The following is a 14,226-nucleotide window of genomic DNA, read 5'->3' as shown; positions in this document are numbered from 1 at the left end:
ATTGGGTACAGTTAAAGGAACCCTGCAATAGCTCCAGAGTCTTCCTACATACCACTCATGCCAAAGGTAAAAAAACATATTTTTTCACTGCGTCATGAGGAGACATTTTCTCTGAGGGGGGAGGTGGTTCAAGTAAAAGCAGGAAAACCATGACCTGCTTCAAAGACTTGCCCCGGGGCCTGCAAGGCAATGGCTGTGATTCAAGATTAATCAGAGAAAAGTAGCAGAGCGTTTTTCATTGTGGCTTGTCTGTCTGTCGTTTTTTACACAGAACCAAAAGTTTCCACATTCAAAAGTGAGACAGGGCACCAAAAATGCAATTTCAAAAGAGACACGGTGACAGCATGGTTGTAACTGGGCTTTCCTGGTGCAGATGATGAAGAGGATTCCCCATGTCACAGGTGTGTATGTGTGTGTACAGGGTTACTCCATGGGGAAAAAGCAGCATTGGAAGGGAGTTACAAATGCAGGATGATGATGGATTGCATTTATCCTGGGGGTGAGGGCTGGAGGAGTGAAATCGCCCCTCCCTTACTGTGATGCAAGGTCTCGGAACATGGGATGACTTCTCCCTTTCCAAAGGTACAGTTAAACACAACATTTTTTTGCTTCCTTTATGGAATTGTGTGTTTTTAAAATGCTACTTTCCCAATGTGTGCTTTTTTCTAAAAACTGTTTCATGCCATGCTTTATTGAAACACAACGATAAACCCTTTTTAGCTACAATGCTTAAGGAATATACAGGGTCTTCAAACTTGACAGCTCTAAGACTTGGGACCTCAACTCCCAGAATTCCTCCTCCAGTCATGTTAGCTCAGGAATTCTGGGAGTTGAAGTCCACAAAGTCTTAAATTTGCCAAGTTTGAAGACCCTTGGATAAAGCCTCCACGTTCTAGAATTCTGGCAAAATCTATTATTGGTCACAAACCTGAAGATGCTACCTAAATGTTGAAACTGCTGCTTTGAAGTGGTTTTATTCCCCAATCTTCTTCAATACGGTGCCTTCCAGAAATGTTGGCCAAGATGGGCCTTACGGGGAGATGTGGTCCAATATATTTGGAAGACATATGCTGGAGAAAACATTTATTGTATACACACTTATTTCCAGAAGTAGTTCAAGCTGAATTTTAAATTCTTTAAATTCTTGGAATTTATAACTACACCTGCAGTTCCTTGAAACAATTTAACTTATACACCTATGCAAATCACACAGAAACAGCCATTGCTACTGCAATTTGACGTTAATATCTGCTGTTCAGGAAAGAACAACAAACTGGGGCCATGCTCTGGAGCAACCATCTCATTGCTCCTAAAGCCCCTGGCTCTCCATAGCAGCTTTCCACCCAGCCCAATGCCTCTGAGGGATTCCTCAGGGACTCCATTTCTGGGGAGCTCTCAGGAGGTGGGTGGACTTGGCTGGCCAGTCAATAATCAAGGGGAAATATGGTTGGAATAGACATTGGGTGACAGCAAGAGCAGGTCAAGTGGCAGATTCTCCTCCTTCTTTGGGAGGCAGCTCTGACTTTGCTTGTAGCTCCTGGAGATAAACTTCAAGACAGAAGTGGGGAAATATCTCATCCAGAAGCTAAATTCCATGTCCCACACCTTCACATTTATTATCCCCATGCTCTCTAAAAATTTTATTTCTCCTATCCCTTCAATTCATCCGGTTGGTCAAAAAGCTCTAGCGTGGATAAATTATTTTGTGTGTGCAAATGTTGTATTCATTTTAAATGGTGGGGGGGAGAGTTGGAAGTTCTAGAGCATTTGGGGGGAATCTCCTGGGAACTATGTGGTAATTTTTTCTTCACCATCTCCTCAATACTTTGAGGCAGTTTTTCTCTGCGTACACAAGTCTACGCCCTCCATTCTCATTCTCATTCTCATTCTCATTCTCATTCTCATTCTCATTCTCTCTCTCTCTCTCTCTCTCTCTCCTCTCCCCTCTCTCTCTCTCTCTCTCTCTCTCTCTCTCTCTCTCACACACACACACACACACACACACACACACACACAGACCAAAGCTCCATTAGAATCACAGCTGTTTACAGTGTGCAGCTCTTCCTTTGATTTCATAGTTGTATAAGATTCTGAGTAGGTGACAAATAAGACTTACACAAGTTTCAACCTAACAGTCACTAGTATGGAGTAATAAGCTATTTGTCATGTTACGACTACAAAAAAAAAAGTGGAATGCTAACACAAAAACTAATCCCTATTTTTCTTCTACCTAAGCATTAAAAAAACAAACTGATTTGGACATACTATTTTTAACCTACCTGATGCATTGGCATAGTTTGTGTGGGTGTGCCTTTAAGCCCTGGCAATTGAATTAACTAGTCCTTGCAGGTTTTGTGCCAAGATATTGAGAAGTGGGTTGCCATTGCCTTCTTCTCAGGGCTGAGGGAGAGGGACTGGCCCAAGGTCGCCCAGTTGGCTTCATGGCTCAGATGGGACTAAAACTCACAGTCTCTCAGTTTCTAGCCTGGTATCTTAACCACTATACTAAACTGTCTCTCTGGTAAGTGTTAGCAGCAGCTTTATTCTTAAATATATAATAGCTCTTGTAGCCAGTTAGGGCAATGAGATAATAACAAAAGACACCCATGCAAAGAAGCCCTTTAAGCTGTAATGCATGCAATAATTGATATCCTATCTGAAACATGATACTTTAAATGTTTATCTAAATTTAACATACAGTCTGTATAATCTACATTAATGTATTATTATTCCTATTTTTTTATGGATTCCAATTGTGCCAAACAAATGTTTAACAGAGACATTTTTATTAGAAATTGGTCATGGAATGTTTCATAGTGCTCTAATGGTATAGCTGAGATTTATTGACTATCCATCCTTACTCTTGAAAACTCCCAAAAGATGTCAACAGATCAAGGTTATGATTAATAGTTATGATTAATAGTTATGATTTAGCTGAAAACAGTCTCCAATCTGTCATAGGGTATACCCTTTCCAACCTGTTGGTGTGGGAATTCTAAAATGGCTAACAAAATATATCTGTCCATTACACAGTTAGTGTGATGATATTTGTTGCCAGAACCAGACATTTAACTAGATGAATGGCTAAATGGATTAAGTAGGGTGTGGTAGAGACATGGCAAGGTATAGTCCTTTGTGCAAAATGGTCGTCCATGCCACTTTAAAAGGTAGGATTCGGTTGGTAAAGACAAAGACAGTAAAAGGGGCATTGATAGATTCTGTTAAGAGAACTTGATAATTTCAATAACAATTCTTCAAGGTCTCCTCCTTTGGAAGCTTCAAAAGGTAGATGAGATCCTGATGAAAAGTAAAGATGCATCGAATCAAGTTTAACTTCTGATAATGTCATGGACATTACATTTTCTTGGCAATTATCTAGAAATGATTTATCATCCGTGAATATTTTTTTATTGTCCATTTTTGTAGTTTACAGACCTGGGATTTCTTGGTAGTCTCCCATCCAGGTACTAATCAGACACAGAACTATCCTTCTTCCCTTCCACATTCCATTTTCATTCCTACATTGGCCTACCCACTCTATGCCCCTGATAAAATGACTTTCAGATCACAAAAGGATATGTCTTTTATTGGTTAGGGAGAAAAGACGTTGCCAGATTCTTTCTAATGGTGAACTATTCCCATACATGGCAGATGTTGGTTTGGTCTTGAGGACAATCAATACCATGACTACATACTACTTTCATGGACCAGCAGAAGGTACGTTCTCTTTAATTGCATGAAAGTAATGCTTACTGGAAAGGGAATGATGTTGACATGCAAGCACCCATCACATTTGAGTCAAAGGATCATGTCAGCTGTTCTCTTACAAGCACATTAGGATACCTGATGTATGCAGGCAATAGGGAGTAGATCTATCTTCTTGTTCCCAAATTCTTTTATTACTGCATCCCCTAGTTTAAATCAATTCGCCCTCTTTCCCTTTAGAAGAATCTTCATTGGACTACACCCAGCAGCTGGAAAAGTTTATTTTCACCCAGTTTTTACACCGGGCTGAATCTAAAACTCTGCATTTTCAATGTTGGAAACCAACCAACACCAATATTCTTTTACCCTGGGCAGCTTTTTTAAAAAGCATTTTGTGGGACATATAAGAAAATGATCAGGTCAACCTATCTAGAGGCCAAACTGTGCCTGCAGGACAGCGATCAAGGCAGTGTTTTTTCAACCTTGGCAACTTTAAGATGCGTGACTGGGGAATTGTGGGAGTTTGAAGTCCACAAGTCTTAAAGTTGTCAAAGTGGGAAAATAATGGATTTAGGCATTGGATCAATAGTGGGAAGGTGCAAGTTTAAATCCAGTTTTCACTATGTATGTTCTCTATCACTCAGTCTAAACTATCTCACAAAGTGATGAGGAAAAGTTAGAGACGTGAGTTCTAGGTACAGTGTCTTGAACTTCTTGAGAAAAAGTCAAGTCAAGGACAAATCCTCGTGATTAAAAGGTATCACAAAAGGTAATTTGTGGTATCCAATCCCACCTATCAAAGCAGGCACAAGTTCTCTGCAAAAGCTTTTTAAGATCAAGCATCTTGTTCCCTTTATTGACCCTACCCTAGCCAAAACACATTCCATATTTCTCAAGTTTCTGGGACACTCTAGCATTTCAGCATGTAAAAATGCTTATAGCTGAAAAGCACAGATCAATTATTTTCCATTTTCTTATAGATATCCCCAACCAAATCATCAAGGAAGTTTATCTATATTTTAATTAATTTTTAGAAAGTAATCAAAACAATCTCAGCAAATTCTTATCCAAGTCGGTCCTTAATGTATTTCTGAACAGATTTTAGCACTAAATATTCATCTAGAAAATTATAGAAGAGTCTTGTTTTGGAATCAGACAAACTAGTCACCTTTTACAACAGCCTTTTTCAAATAGGCTTCTCTTCATATATATGAACTTCAACTCCCATAATGCTTGGCAATGACTGCTTTGACTGGAGTATTCTGGCAGTGGAACTTCCCCTCACTATTATCTCCAGGTATGTGGAATTACAGATCTAATTATTTTCATGTGCTGGTGGATGATGGAGATGATAGTTCATGATGGAGATGATAGTTCAACACATCTAGAAGGTTCCAGGAAGACATAAGGCTGATTCAAATCTCCTATTTCTTAATACATGTGTCATTAAAAGACTGAGAATACAGGCATTCCAGAAAGGCAAAATAGTTGCACAAATTCTGACTGGGTATCAATCCTTGGCACATTCCATTAGTCTAGATCAAAATCTTTTAGCATACATACATCAACACCTGGATGTTTGACTACACTTAGCAAAAAGAGTAAGAGGTGCAATTCTCAGGTGGCTTTGGTGATCCAGCCTGTTCTATACCTATTACCACACACCACCACGAAAGAAGAGGAAATGACTATGGCAGAGGATTTCCTGCTAGTCTCCCAGCTAAGTACTAATCAGATTTAACTTTGCTCAGTTTTAAATACCGCCATGTTCCAATACAAAAGTCAGCTGCGCAAGAAATTGGTGAAAAAAATGGTAAACAAACAGATGGTAAATAAATTTCCAGCATATATATCCGTTCTTCCTTTTTGATATTATCAGATTTTTCCCCTGTAAGTCTTACCAAAAAAAGTCTTCAAGGACTCAAGACTTAAGCCACTGTATATATTCAAGCATTCTATGGCTTTGATATTTTAATTCTGTACAAATGCACAGTAGCTTAAGGGGCTATTGATATAAAGCAGAGCATAAGCTACTTTTATGCCTGTGAGTGTCCATTCCATTCCTTTCTTTCCTTCTGAAATTCAGAAGCTGGAGGATTCTGAATAACAGGACATCAATACTGGAAGAAGCTGGCTAATGGACTCTGCAGATACAGTACAAAAGGAATTGTTTCACCTCAATAAGACAGCCCTGCCCCACATGTGCTAGCAGAAGAGGCATGTTGCAGATCCCATCAAGGAATTCCAGCTGGTGGGGTCCAGGAGAAGAGCCTTGTCTGCTGTGGCTCCAACCTTTTGGAACATCTTGCTCCTAGGGTGAGATCTGCCCACCCCACCCTCCACTTCCATAAGAGCCTGAAGATGTGGTTCTACCAATTGGCTTGGGTCCCAACTGGGTAGTATCATGCTGGAAGGTGGTTGATGGACCGATAGTAGACCCCACCCTCTCCTTCCCCCATCCATCTTGCTCCCTCCCTCCCCATCTTTTAATCATAATGTGCATTTTATTGTTATACACAACACACACACACACACACACAGTGTTTTTACTGCTTTTAACTTTGTAGGCTGCCCAAGTTGCCTCATGGCAAGAGGAGCAGCAAAACCAATTGAATAAATAAATAAGGACAAGAGTCTGAAAGAACATCTTATCAGGCCAAATCTGGCGAAAGCATGGGATTCCATAAGGAAAAATATAAGCTCAACAATTTCACCATTAGCCTCTCCTTCAAATGCTTTCCATGTTGATTACAGGAATAGTAAGAAAAATGTAACCGATATGCAGAAATTGTTCACCTGTGCTCCATGAACAGATTACAGACACAGGGACTTAGGGACAACCAGAATATTCCATGGTTATTGTACTTATAATTTGCCCAAATCATAAACTTTAATCTTCTTAAGAATGAGTAAGAGACGGTAAGGAAAAAAAGAACATTTGAAATACTCCTACAAAACCAATATCCTCTATTAGAGGAACATATATAAAGTAGTAATCAAGGACATAGCACAAATGAAAAACATCGTGATAAAAATAATGTAAAACTTTGCCAATATTGAAAATAAAATACAACATTGACAATATCTGATTAGGAACTTAACTTGGAGAATTACACAGCAGTGGCAAAATTAACAGTATATATCCACACAGTGGTTTAAACAAAAATGGCTTCCGTATGTACAATGTGTCATGCAGAAAGGCAAATACAATCATTTTTAGTATGGTGTCTAAGGTGGTTTGAAAGTTTATAAATACTGTAACTCAGTTGGAATATAAAAAAGGGAAAAGTTATCTATTTTACCAAGCAGCTTTTTATTTTTGTTTTGTTTTCATAAAAATAAATAACAATACAATAGAGACCTCAGTATTAAGCACAAGACAGAAATTCTTATTATACTACAAAATAATTCAGTGAGCTTAACTTTGTTTTATTCCTGTTTTAACTGCTTCCTGTTGTAATGTAATATTTATATGATTTTTATTTTCACCACTTAGTCATTCTATGTGTGATACGGGCAATCTCCAAACTTAATATACATATAAATATATATAAAATAGTCTATCAATGCTACACTTAGCTACAACTTTACAATTCAAGCAATTTTTGTTGATTAGCATCTTGGAATTATAGTTAACATTGACATTTCAAGTGTAATTTTTATATTAACCATTTTAGTTCATATTGTAAAAATATGGAGGTGACTGCTGAATTGACGGCAGACCTTACCTTTCCCCTTGCTCTCTGTGTTTCACCCATCCATCTTTTTGTTATCATATCGATGTATTCTCATTATTGTATTTTTCATTGTTTATTTCATTGTACTATTTTGTTTCTGTTTTTGTTTACACTCTTTTCACTTCTTCCTTTTTATTATTGTAAACCACCTCGAGTAGCTTTACAGTGAAATAGGTAACAAATAAATGTAACAAACAATGGTACCCAGCTATTTGTATTCTTTAATGTATTACTTGCATTTTATAAAATAATAAAACAATTATAAACAAGAAGCTGGAGGACTATTAATTTTTATTTATTCAGTTTCTATAGCTACCCAATCAACCAAGTATCTCTGGGCGGCTTATAATTCTTGGTCTCCAGTCATTATCTTCAACATAATAAGCGGCCATATACCAGTCCCCAGGTGATTAAACTATCCATTCAGTCCAGTGTGCCTCTTTGACCCCTAAAAAATTGTCTTCCATGTTAAAAATAAACAACAAAGCACTTAAAGTTGGTACATAGCCCAAACACGACCATAATAACCATGGATAATGGGATACACTTCACATTAGCCTGCATGAATGAAAATCTCCAAAATGGGAAGTAGTTGTTTCATTCTATTTTATGCTGGTTAGATCCTAGTCAGAAAATATTCAGAATGGGTCTAGAGAAGGGCAGCCAAAAATCAAGACTCCTACAAGATGATTTTGAAAGAATGGGCATGTTTAAACCTTGACAAGAAAAAAAAAATTAGGAGGACGTAGGAAAAATGGCTGAAGGGCCGTTACTGTTCTGGACCTTACAACCATTAGCTGATTACAAAGTAGGCAGATAACTCCACAAAGCATCCATACAAAGTCTTTTTATTTGGTTCATCAGGCATCCTCAAGATAACTCACAGTTACATTGTGATTCATCTCAACGTCCAACTCTTTGCATAGCTGACTTTCTGGTGTAAAGGGATAGTAATCTTTCATCCCCAAAATGAAGGAGCAAGGGGGTGAGGCAGCAGCATGCTGCTTGGTTCCAGGCAAGAGTGCAGAAACTTGCCCCAACCCACCAAGGGTCAATTCAGTGACCAGTCAGGATTACAGATGTGGCCACATGACATGGACTACATTTCCCAGGATACCTTAACTACATTTACCATGATGCATTCCCTTAAGGGGATAGCTCCCAATTACTAATTATACCAATTCCCCATTAACTATAAACTGTCTGGACAGGACAGTTACACAGTAGGTCATAATCCCTCAAGACACGGCATAGACTGATAATCAAGTTACAGAAAAACAGATTCTGAATATATATTAGCAAATCATGTCTAATAGAGTAATTTGACAATGCAACCAGTTACCCAGGGAGTGGGGGATTCAAGCAGAGGCTGAAAAGCTAAGCGTCTGGGGTGGATCATATGACCTAAAGCAGTGGCCCCCAACCTTTTTGTGCCACGGCCCGGTACCGGCATCACAAAATGATCCGCGGCCCGGTACCGGCATCAGCACGCATGGCAAGGTGAGCCAAGCAACCGGTGAGCCGACCGGCCAGCCAGCCGTCCCGGCTTCTCCCCGCCACCTTCAACTCCTCCTTTGTACCTTTGTCGATGGGCTGGGACGACTTCCGGGACGGTCGCTCGGCTCGCCTTGCCTTGGGTGCTGAAAGAATCCTCGCGCCTTAGTTTTGTTGAAGCCGCCCCCTCGACGAAACTAAGGTGCGAGGATTCCTTCAGGACCCAAACGCCGCTTTCCAACTGGAAAAGCTCACCGGAAACACTTTCTCATCAAAACAAGATGGCGGGCGCCCAGCAAACCGGCGGCCTGGTAGAAAATGTTCCACGGACCGGTCCCGGTGGTTGGGGGACCCCTGACCTAAAGGACACCTTGCAATTTTTAAGCTTCTCTGATCAGCCCAACACAGTAAGAGACAGCCAGTCACCCTCCCAGGAGAATGCCATCATAACCCAAAATGAAGGAACATTGACATTGCACGATCCCGATTTATTTCACAGAAAAGAAACTTTTCCCTTTTACCTACGACAGTCTAGATTTGAATGCAGGGATGGAAGGAGAGAAAGGAGAAGCAACAGGGCCTGCAAATGTTTTCAAAGAATTGTTCCTGTCTGGTCTCCTTCAGACTCTTGTTCCCTTCCATATTTTCCCGGGCGACCGTGCCTTATAGCTATTTGGCTTCTCTGAATTACCAAATCAGAGGAGTTCCAATCCAGCAATATTGTTAACTCGCAGTGTGGGATTGCAGGAAAAGTCGCAGAACCTGTTTTGCAACATTTCCTGACCACCTCTCTGTTGACCTCAATGAGAGGGAAAGGGATTTTGCAGGCAGGAAATCCATGTTGGGTGTGCGCGGGGCTTTTTTTTTCTATGCACAAGACTTCATCATTGCACAGTGGTGAATAATCAGACCTTCTTTATTTTAAAAATCGGCATTACTGTGCAGTTGTAGAGGTACACGTATATTTGCGCAACACAAGGAAAAACTAGCCATTTGATGTAGCATAAAAAGTTTGGGAGGAAACTAAATCCGTAAGTTCATATTGGCAACCAAGATTTCTGCACAGCTACTCATGGCAATCTGAAATAACAGGATGATTTTCCTCCACAGTCATTGTGCTCGTGCCATGTGCTCACACACTCAAGTAATAAAATGCAATCTTTTTTGTGTTCCTCTTGTAATTAGAAGTCCAGACACAGGATCCCAGCATACATTCCATGAATGCTAGAGTGATTTCATTAACATGCTCACCAAACATTTCCTGCATATGGGGGGAGGGGGCAGTGGGGATGATCTGTTGTAACAATTCATCAGGAACAAAAGGAATCTCTAGAAATATCCTGCTCTACTGTAGGAAGTTAGCACCCACCCCTCTCCTAGAAAAATGAAATATCCTAGGAAATATTTAAAAGGCAGAATATTTCCCCTAAAAGGGAAGTAGAAACTCAGGGAGGCAGAAACTCCCCCCCTCCCACTTTGTTAATGGGCGGGCCATTCAGGCCTGGGCCAGAGTATTCTACATAACAAAGCCCTCTATCCATATCACCACATGGCCTGGGAAGATTGCATCAGCCAGCACTCAGGTAAAGCCATTTGGTCCAGACAAAGCCTACAAAGCTAAGATCCTTGCCCCGCCCCCCCGGAGTCTGACAGCCAATGGGATACATTTAACAGATTAACAGATAGTCAGAGTTGGAAGGGACTTTGTAGGTCATCTAGTCCAACCCCCCGCCCCAGCGGGAGACCCTACATCGTTTCTAACAAATGGCAGTACAATCTCTTCTTGAAAGTCTCAAGTGATGGCGCTCCCACAACTTCCGAGGGCAAGCTGTTCCATTGGTTGATTGTTCTCACTGTCAGAAAGTTTCTCCTTATTTCCAGGTTAAATCTCTCCTTGTTCAGTTTCCATCCATTGTTCCTTGCCTGGCCTTCAGGTGCCTTGGAAAATAGCTTGACCCCTTCCTCTCTGTGGCAGCCCCTCAAATATTGGAAGACCGCTATCATGTCTCCCCTGGGCCTTCTCTTCACTAGACTAGCCAGGCCCAGTTCCCGTAACCGTTCTTCATATGTTTTAGTCTCCAGTCCCCTAATCATCCTGGTTGCTCTTCTCTGTACTTTTTCTAGAGTCTCAACATCTTTTTTATAATGTGGTGACCAAAACTGGATGCAGTACTCTAGGTGTGGTCTTACCAAGGCTTTATAGAGTGGTATTAGTACTTTCCTTGATCTTGACTGTATCCCTCTGTTAATACAATTTAGGATTGCATTATATTAACAGAGGGATACAATTTCTTACACAGGAGCAGGAAACACTAAGGTGGGGCCCAACAGAGGGTATAAAATTAAGGGTCTCTCAGTATCTTGCTCTTTTCTTTTCCTTCACCCAACATCTTCAAGCATGTGATCGTCTTTTTCACTTCACTCCAAGCCATGTAGTCCTGTCCACCATTAAACCATCTTCCCAAACAGCCTCCAAGGTCCAGTGTCTTTCTTCCCCACCCAGAAGGATATTTTTCCCAACACTAGTCTGACTGTTGCTGCCTATTTAAGACACAAAACTCCAGGATTGGAAAATATCCAAGAGCCAAGGTTGTTAAGGTGTTGGGGGGGGGACATTCATCCCCAAAATCCTTCTAAAGGCAACCATGAAGGGATTGTGGGATGCTTTGGGCTCCTCTGGGGTTCAGTCCCCCCCTCCGCTGCTGGAGAACCTGTGATTGGCTGACCACCAGAAAAGATCCAGCCCTGCTCAACCTCTCGGGCCCAGCAGCTCCAATGAGATGGGGAAGGAGCTGGGTCACCTTGGGGAAATGGGGGAGTTCTGTCCAAAAAGGATGGAAAGGAGGGAGAGAAGAATGGGAGAATGGAAAAACAAAGTGGGAAGGTATCCAGGCTCCCTGGAGATGATGAGCTGCAGGGATAAGCTCTGTGAGATGGGTGCCATACAAGTTGTTTATATCAATGTTAGATAGATCAATGAATAGATCGATCGACAGACAGACAGGTATAGATTGAATAGAGGTAAATAAGATAGATGAAAAATACATAGATGCAAACAGATAATTAGATAGATATAGATAGATAGATAGATAGATAGATAGATAGATAGATAGATGATAGATAGATAGATAGATAGATAGATAGATAGATAGATAGATAGATAGATAAATAGATATGATAGATAGATATGATAGACAGACAGACAGATATAGATTGAATAGAGATAAATGATAGACAAAAGATACATAGATGCAAACTAGATAGATAGATAGATAGATAGATAGATAGATAGATAGATAGATAGATAGATAGATAGATAGATAGATAGATAGATAGATAGATGGATAGATGGATAGATGGATAGATAGATGGATAGATGGATAGATGGATAGATAGATAGATAGATAGATAGATAGATAGATAGATAGATAGATAGATAGATAGATAGATAGATAGATAGATAGATAGATAGATAGATAGATAGATAGATAGATGTATATGATAGATAGATAGATAATGATAGATATGATAGACAGACAGACAGCTATAGATTGAATAGAGATAAGATAGATGAAAGATACATAGATGCAGACAGATAATTAGATAGATAGATAGATATAGAGCTAGATAGATAGATATAGATTAAATAGAGATAAATAAGATAGATGAAAGTTACATAGATGCAGATAGATAATTAGATAGATAGATGATAGATAGATAGATAGATAGATAGATAGATAGATAGATAGATAGATAGATAGATGATATCTAGATAGATATTAGATAGATGATATAGATGATAGATAGATAGATATAGATGATAGATAGATATAGAGATAGATAGATAGATAGATAGATAGATAGATAGATAGATAGATAGATAGATAGATAGATGATAGATAGATAGATAGATAGATATGATAGACAGACAGACAGATATAGATTGAATAGAGATAAATAAAATAGATGAAAGATACATAGATGCAAACAGATAATTAGATAGATAGATAGATAGATAGATAGATAGATAGATAGATAGATATGATAGATAGATATGATAGACAGACAGACAGCTATAGATTGAATAGAGATAAGATAGATGAAAGATACATAGATGCAGACAGATAATTAGATAGATAGATAGATATAGAGCTAGATAGATATAGATTAAATAGAGATAAATAAGATAGATGAAAGTTACATAGATGCAGATAGATAATTAGATAGATAGATAGATGATAGATAGATAGATAGATAGATAGATAGATAGATAGATGATAGATAGATAGATAGATAGATAGATAGATAGATAGATGATAGATAGATAGATAGATAGATAGATAGATAGATAATATCTAGATAGATGATATAGATGATAGATAGATAGATATAGATGATAGATAGATATAGAGATAGATGATAGATAGATAGATAGATAGATAGATAGATAGATAGATAGATAGATGATAGATAGATAGATAGATAGATAGATAGATAGATAGATAGATAGATAGATAGATAGATAGATAGATGATAGAGATGATTAGATAGACAGACAGACAGACAGACAGTCAGATAGATGGTATAGATAGGAACCTTGGGGGAGAAGTAAGGACACACATACACATCTACACTAGGAGCAAGCATTTTCTTCTCTTTGGCTGCTTACCCTCATGCCTTTCAGGGTTGTGGTGGGGATAAGAAATAGCTCCCGTAATAAGGATTCCTGCCTTGAACAGGCTATTCAAGACTAGAAAACCCTTCAAAGTCCCTTGCAGCTCTGTGATTCTATGATTCATGTCCAGGGACTTAGCAGCTGCTTCCAGAGACTCACCACAACTTCTTAAAGCTATTTAATATTATCAGAATAATGGCTTCTTTAGAGGGCTTTCCTCGTGGCTCAAAGGGTTATCTACCCACCTTTCCATTGGTGGAAAACTGTCATAGTGTAAACCCAGCTGCCAACCTTCATTCTGCCTCTGTTTTAGCTTGCCACCCGATGGGCGGTATCCTGATTTCCTAAGGGCAGGGTGTGTGTTAAGCAAAGGTGTTGCTTAAATCCTTTGGATTTACACTATTGCCCTCTCCTTCCTGGACTTCACCAGCTGGGAGGAAACTATGAACTGGGCATGCAGTATCGACCCAGGGGGAGACCTGTGGCTTTAGCCATCTGCCAAAGCCCTCTTAAGGCCCTTAAGCCTGGCAGGCAACTCATCCCAGGATGGGGCTCCACTTGGATATCTCTGACAAACCACGACTGGTTGGGTTTCCTTTCTTTCTTCGAGAGAGG

The 14,226-nt window shown here is 39.5% G+C and overlaps 1 long non-coding RNA gene across 1 annotated transcript; it reads left to right on the top strand.

The window, feature by feature from the left end:
• Positions 1-267: 267 nt before the first annotated feature.
• Positions 268-7,714, top strand: LOC148133029 (uncharacterized). The gene is made up of 3 exons (XR_015746032.1): positions 268-401; positions 3,596-3,717; positions 5,792-7,714. It is a non-coding gene; the product is annotated as an uncharacterized LOC148133029 (long non-coding RNA).
• Positions 7,715-14,226: the final 6,512 nt, after the last annotated feature.

This window comes from Notechis scutatus, chromosome 1 (genome assembly GCF_049901735.1).
Source record: "Notechis scutatus isolate UNSWTSFEM ecotype Mainland chromosome 1, rNotScu1.2, whole genome shotgun sequence".
NCBI classification, from domain to species: Eukaryota; Metazoa; Chordata; class Lepidosauria; order Squamata; family Elapidae; genus Notechis; species Notechis scutatus.
The sequence above is the reverse complement of the archived record's forward strand: the minus strand, read 5'-3'. Positions and strand labels throughout refer to the sequence as shown.